The 6,000-nt window shown below is 41.9% G+C and overlaps 1 long non-coding RNA gene across 2 annotated transcripts in view; it reads right to left on the bottom strand.

The window, feature by feature from the left end:
- Positions 1 to 806: 806 nt before the first annotated feature.
- Positions 807 to 6,000, bottom strand: part of LOC137546443 (uncharacterized) — a 69,576-nt gene continuing 64,382 nt past the window's right edge. For both annotated transcript variants that reach the window (XR_011026256.1, XR_011026257.1), the window contains one exon: positions 807 to 1,276. This is a non-coding gene — a long non-coding RNA (uncharacterized lncRNA). The remainder of the gene's footprint in view (positions 1,277 to 6,000) is intronic.

The raw sequence follows: 6,000 nt of genomic DNA, 5'->3' as shown, positions 1-6,000 counted from the left end.
GATGTTGGCCTTTTTTCACCCTTTCATTGAACATGTTTTCACAAGACACTTCAATGGGGAATCCTTTTATTAAGTTAAGTGGCAGTTCTTTAGGGTCACTTTAAGGAAAAGTCACTTTGACGAATCATGGGACTGTGCCAAGTAACAGCTAAGTGTGTGAATATTGGGACATTTTAAAATAGGCTGCTACATAAATCATTACAAATTCTGAGTTGTACCTGAAACTTTTCCCCATAGGAATTTGCCAGGCAATCTCAAATCTTACAAGTAGTTAAAGCAAACCTGTGGTAAAGGAAAAGAAAATCTGGACACTTACCAAGCCAGAGGATGATCCAGAGGCTTACCATGTCCTTCTCGACCCCACTGCTTCTCACCGGGCCCTTATCTTCTTTGCAGCAATTATGCCCCCCATTAAAAAAAATGGGTAGATCACAATCTTCTAGTTACATGGTTAAAGAGTTAAAAGCTAATAAGGATACTCTTTTATGGAAAAGGAATACCAATAATGTGAGCAGTGCCTCCTTGACCAACCCTTATCTTAAGTACTCAGTGCATTAATCAAGAATGTCAAACTTCAAAGGGCTCCTTCTGCTCAGGTAAGGGTTTGCTCACTAAAATGGGTGTTAAATAATATTAAACAATTGCTTTATTGCACTGTGCCAGTAACCAGCACATTCAGATTTTCTGCATCACTTCCCCAAATGCTATATAATGATAAAAAGTAAATCTCTGAATAACTTCAGTTTTGTTGTGGCCATCATTGCTGACTGCTTGTGTCCACTAAGTGGCTGCACCTTCCAGGAAGCTCAAATCAAAGATAGCTTTATTGGCATGGCCAAGATTCATTACAGGTATTACCAAAGCAAGGGGAAAAAGGGGGGACATGGGAGGGGGTGGGGTAGGGGGACAGTGGCTAAGCAGTCTGTGGACATTTTTTAGGTTTACAGTTCCGTTATGCTCCTCTCAGTCTGTGGCATGCTGTGACATAGTGTGCAGCGATTGTCACTGTGGATTCCTCTTCTCCCAGTAGGATATATGTTTTTCTCTCGTCTTCTAGTGTGAGAAAGTCTGGGAATAGTTCCAACAATTTCTTATGGCTGCACTACAGTCCTCATCTCAATGTGAAAGGAGCTGGCAGCAGCTGGATTGTACACCTTCTAGAGTCCTGGTGGTGAGTGACAGCCACAAACACCATCCCAGAAGACAACACATCGCTGCTGAAGTTATACCAGATAGAGCAGCAGCAGAGGAAGCCTTGTGACCACACTGCAGAACACTAAAATGAGAGGGATTTTTATTTAACAAATGCTACACAAGCAGTGAGCAGTTACCAAGCAGCAGCGAGCAGTTACCAGGCAGCAGCAGGCAGTTACCAGGCAGCAGCAAGCAGTTGTGAGGCATTTCACTGCCTATCAACTTCCCGTGGAAAAGAGGCCTAAGTGGTGTTGCCTAGGTTGCAAAAAAGGGAACAATTTTGACTCAGTTTTTGAAATTCCTAGTTGGTTGCAATATGAGTCATAAGAGATAGAATGATGATTTTCATTAACTTTAACCACTTTACCCCCACGCGTACGGATTTCTCCACCCCTTTTTTCCCTCCTAAAAAACCAGGGACGGAGAAATCCGTACCTTCCGCGCTACCGCCGCTGTCCGCGCTCCCGCCGCTCGTGCGCGCCGCCGCCCGCTCGCCCGGGGATCAATGAACGGGAAAATCCATTTTCGTTCGTTGATCTAAGCCCCCGCAATGATCTGCTGCTTCTTTCAGAAACAGCGAGATCATTGTGAGTCTCCCAGCCTCCTACTGCTTCCTGTAAGCGTCCTTCCGGACGCTTACAGGTCGCATGTAAACAAACACTCTGTGGCCATCTTGTGGCCAGATAGTAAACTACACCCTAAAAGCATTTTACATATACAAACATTACATTTACACAATAAATTAACTCATTACCTCCCACACTCCCCAATTTTTTTTTTTTTTTTTTTGTAATTAAAAAAAAAAAATACAATAAAAAAAAAACATAAATAGTTACCTTAGGGACTGAACTTTTTAAATATTTATGTCAAGAAGGTATAACACTGTTACTTTATAAACTGCAGGCTTGTAATTAGGGATGGATGCAAAACTGAAAAAAATGCACCTTTATTTCCAAATAAAATATTGTCGCCAAACATTGTGATAGGGACATAATTTAAATGGTTTTATAACCAGGACAAATGGGTTAATACATTTCATGGGTTTTAATTACAGTAGCATGCTTTATTTAAAAACTATAATGGCCGAAAACTGAAAAATAATAATTTTTCCCACATTTTTTCCTATTTCCCCATTAAAACACATTTAGAATAAAATAATTCTTGGCATAATGTCCCACCTAAAGAAAGCCTAATTGGTGGCGAAAAAAACAAGATATAGTTCATTTCATTGGGATAAGTAATAATAAAGTTATAGACGAATGAATAAAAGGAGCGCTGAAAGGTGAAAATTGCTCTGGTGGTCAGGGGGTAAAACCCCTCAGTGGTGAAGTGGTTAAATTACAAAAACAAACAAACAAAAAACACATGTGCAGTGCTAATCTATGTTATAAGTGAGGAGCAGCCAGCTTTGCTGTTATGGCTGCTGTCTCTACAGAGATTGGGCCTGATCTATTAACTTTTTTTATACTAAGTTTTCTCCTAGATGATATTTCACATTTTATCAATAAAAAGAAAAAGTGAACTGGATCTTTTATATTGGTGGGGTCGACTACCCTTCACTTTTGACTCGCCTGGCCTCTTGGTGCAGAGACTATTACCTCTTTCATGAAAGGTGGGGCTGTTACTACCAAAATGTTTGCTCTGATCTATGCTTTGGCAGTTCTATAATGAAACTTTCCCTTCCAGAACTATTTACAGGATGTAAAAAATCACCATCTTGCTTATTAATTTGTGCTTTTATTATTTAGTTACCGTAATTATATTTTATAATATGATAGATCATTTTAAAAGTTGTCTTTTATAGTGTTTATTTTTTATTTTAGTTTCCTATTAAATTGTATTTATTGTACCAATATAATTGTTTTATAACTTTATTATTTTATTGATTTATTTTATAACATTTTATATATTACTATTATCACTTTGTCATTTACCATTGTTTTTTAAATGATAGAACAACATTTTACATTTTTTTATGTATTTATTTATTATTTATTTTACACTTTGAAGCCAAACGTGTAAAAACTCTTACCTTTGGAAAAAAATCTGAGGAAAAAATTGAAATTATTTGAAGAACAATTTTGCAAGTGAGAACTTTTATATGGAACTGTTATAAATAATGATATTCTTATATCTTGTTATACTTCCATGCATGTGCCATGTGCACGTTAGCTGTTTTTTCATCCTCAGCAGGTTATCTTTGCTGTTTTATACTATGACTTGTATATTTTATGTTGTCTTTTCAATACAATTCAAGTTGAAAAAATAAAATAAAACAATATTCTACTTGCCAGTAGTTTTTCTACATTTAGAAAAACAAAACACACAAGAAGTTTGGAACCTTCTTTATATGCTAATCCATATACAGTATGTCATTGCACTGTGTGTGACAAAAGGCTGGGGCCCACTTTTGATGTGCTTGCCGATTGTGCAACAGTGGAACCTTATAAGGGTGGTTTCACTGCAGCATTGCGATCGCAAAAACGCTGTATGCAGCACTTTGAGAGTGATCCTGAAGCAATTGGGTTCATGGGCGTCCGCAGAAAATTTTCCAGGGGGGGGCAAAAAGTGCGGAGTTAAAAATTTGGGCTGGTGTACGCGCGCCAAAAAATGGAGCTACGTCATGCGGCGCGCGTAGCGCGCCGCGCCGAAAAATGGGTGTGGTCATGAACCAGAATGTGGGTGTGGTCGTGGGTGGAGACAAGTTTACATGAACTAAGCAATGGTGGGACATTAGATTAGGACAGTGGTGGCGAACCTTTTGGAGGTCGAGTGTCCAAACTGCAAAGTCACTTTACTATCACAAAGTGCCAACAGCAATTTAAACTAAATACAAACGTTTTAACTCATACATGAACATTATGGAAAATTAAGTTGAAAATAAACTGTGAAGATAAACAATTTCATCCATCGTACTCCTGAAAAAAATTATTCATTTTTTTTAGAACCTCCCAGTTTCATTTTCTGTTTTAAAAAGCAGAAAAAGTAGGTTTAATGCTATTGTCTCATATGATGATGATTCAGCTTTTTCCATAGTCTCGCAGTTAGCAATCATGTGACCCCCAACAAGACAAATTCAGCAATCATGAGGCCCCCCCCATCAAGACAAATTCAGCAATCATGAGGCCCCCAACATGACCAACTCAGCAATCATGAGGCCCCCAACAAGACAAATTCAGCAATCATGAGGCCCCCAACAAGACAAATTCAGCAATCATGAGGCCCCCAACAAGACAAATTCAGCAATCTTGAGGCCCCCAACAAATCATGAGGCCCCCAACAAGACAAAGTCAGTAACCATGAGGCCCGCAACAAGACAAATTCAGCAGTCATGAGGCACATAAATAGACAGCTTTTCACATAAATAGGCAGAATGCCCCCTTAATATGTAGACACCTCTCACCTGGCAGCAGTTCCCCAAAATACACTCAATCTGACAGCAGTGGTTCCCCAAAAATAGGTAGCCCCAGGTCTATAGGTGTCCCCAGAATAGGTGGCCAGCGGTATAGATGTCCCCAGAACTGGTAGCCAGGGGTAGAGATGTCCCCAGAACAGGTAGCCAGGGGTATATGTGCCCAGTATATGTAGGCAAGGGTATATGTCCCAGTATATGTAGGCAGGGGGTATATGTCCCAGTATATGTAGCCAGGGGGATATGTCCCAGTATATGTAGGCAGGGGTATATGTCCCAGTATATGTAGCCAGGGGTATATGTCCCAGTATATGTAGGCGGGGGTATATGTCCCAGTATATGTAGGCAGGGGTATATGTCCCAGTATATGTAGGCAAGGGGTATATGTCCCAGTATATGTAGGCAGGTGTATATGTCCCAGTATATGTAGGCAGGGGTATATGTCCCAGTATATGTAGGCAGGGGTATATGTCCCAGTATATGTAGGCAGGGGTATATGTCCCAGACAGTATATGTAGGCAGGGGTATATGTAGGCAGGGGTATATGTCCCAGTATATGTAGGCAGGGGTATATGTCCCAGACAGTATATGTAGGCAGGGGTATATGTCCCAGACAGTATATGTAGGCAGGGGTATATGTCCCAGACAGTATATGTAGGCAGGGGTATATGTCCCAGTATATGTAGGCAGGGGTATATGTCCCAGTATATGTAGGCAGGGGTATATGTCCCAGTATATGTAGGCAGGGGTATATGTCCCAGACAGTATATGTAGGCAGGGGTATATGTAGGCAGGGGTATATGTCCCAGTATATGTAGGCAGGGGTATATGTCCCAGACAGTATATGTAGGCAGGGGTATATGTCCCAGACAGTATATGTAGGCAGGGGTATATGTCCCAGACAGTATATGTAGGCAGGGGTATATGTCCCAGTATATGTAGGCAGGGGTATATGTCCCAGTATATGTAGGCAGGGGTATATGTCCCGGTATATGTAGCCAGGGGGATATGTCCCCAGAAAAAGTGGCCATGTGTGCAGGAGGAGGGGAGCAGCGGAGAGAAGAGGGAGAGCTATGGGCACTCACCTTAGGGGGCTCTCCCTCCCTCTCTCGCTCTCCCCTCCGGAGTCCGGAATGAAGTGTGCAGCGGCTGGCAGCGGTGGGCGGAACTTACCTCCTCTCGTCGCACGCGCCAGATGGATTAGCCGCTACTCTGGCCTGATCCAGACCAGAGTGCGGCACCAAAACTTCAGGCGCAGGAGCGAGAGGAGGTAAGTTCCGCCCACCGCTGCCAGCCGCTGCACACTTCATTCCGGAGGGGACAGCGAGGGAGAGAGAGACCCCTAAGGTGAGGGAAGGGGGGGAGACGTCCGCCCTTCCCCACTGTGCCCATAG

This window comes from Hyperolius riggenbachi, chromosome 1, assembly GCF_040937935.1.
Source record: "Hyperolius riggenbachi isolate aHypRig1 chromosome 1, aHypRig1.pri, whole genome shotgun sequence".
NCBI classification, from domain to species: Eukaryota; Metazoa; Chordata; class Amphibia; order Anura; family Hyperoliidae; genus Hyperolius; species Hyperolius riggenbachi.
The sequence above is the reverse complement of the archived record's forward strand: the minus strand, read 5'-3'. Positions and strand labels throughout refer to the sequence as shown.